This window comes from Penaeus monodon, chromosome 33 (assembly GCF_015228065.2).
Source record: "Penaeus monodon isolate SGIC_2016 chromosome 33, NSTDA_Pmon_1, whole genome shotgun sequence".
NCBI classification, from domain to species: Eukaryota; Metazoa; Arthropoda; class Malacostraca; order Decapoda; family Penaeidae; genus Penaeus; species Penaeus monodon.
In genome coordinates, this window is record NC_051418.1 from 32,675,559 (window position 1) to 32,676,551 (window position 993).

Genomic DNA, 993 nt, shown 5'->3' on the forward strand with positions numbered 1-993 from the left:
TTCCAGGTATTTTGATGTCAAGTAAGATCAGTCTTTTAAAGAATACTCTAACGATGAAAGCATAAAATCTCAAAAGAAATATACATCAAGTAACAGGTGAATAAGACCTCGCCTCACCTATCCGTAGTAGGATCCGTAATAAGGATAGTGGGATCCATAGCCATAGCCTCCGTAGCCTCCGTAGCCTCCCAAGCCAAATCCTCCGAGGCCGTATCCTCCGTATCCTCCGTGCAAGCCGAATCCCAAGTGCCGTTTCGTGGGGTCAGGGAGAGCCACTGCTGCGGCCGCTAGGACGACCACCGCCAGCACGACCAACACGACGCGAGAAACCTGAAGGAAGATTCACCTGTTACATCTGTTTGGGGTAAGTTTAGTAAATATCGGAATATAAGTATAGAAAAAATAATTTAATATTATTTAATAGTAAATAAAAATTACTGGAATGACTAAAGATAGATTACTAAATAGATAAATAATGAAAAATCTCTGCTCCAGTTTATAATCAAAGTCAATAAATGAAAACAATCAAATTGCACTACCATGATTACGATGTTGCAGGAATGAATGCAAGAGATGACTGTGCCGGAGCTGCGATGGCCTCGCCTTATATACTTTCAAAAGGCTGTTTGGCAACTGCGGACTTCCCCAACCTAAGCTTAGTATTTTCGGGAATTTGAAACAAGTTAGATTTTACCGAGGATATCCGGACGTGCTATTTCATCAACTAGGACATATATTCATGATATTTGGCAATCATAGAAGAAATGTATTCGTTTTAGTTATCTGTGCTAACTTTTAATTTCCTTAATTGGTTGAACCCCCTGAATCTGTCAAATCTCGCTTTCCTGGCGCATTATGGTAATAGTTTAGATGACTCAAAAGACTAGGGATGGGAATGGGGGTATGGGGCTGCTGGATACGTTATAAAATCAAATAAAATAATTTGAGGGGCTGAGGGGGACCCCTGTTATGTGTTGGGGGGAAATGGGTAGA

At 40.9% G+C, this 993-nt stretch overlaps 1 long non-coding RNA gene across 1 annotated transcript in view; it reads right to left on the reverse strand.

Annotated features, from left to right (window-relative positions):
* Nucleotides 1-639, reverse strand: part of LOC119594399 — an 865-nt gene extending 226 nt beyond the window's left edge. The window contains exons 1-2 of the long non-coding RNA XR_005230605.1: nt 540-639; nt 118-330 (exon numbers count right to left, since the gene is read on the reverse strand). This is a non-coding gene — a long non-coding RNA (uncharacterized LOC119594399). The remainder of the gene's footprint in view (nt 1-117; nt 331-539) is intronic.
* Between the last annotated feature and the right edge of the window lie 354 nt (nt 640-993).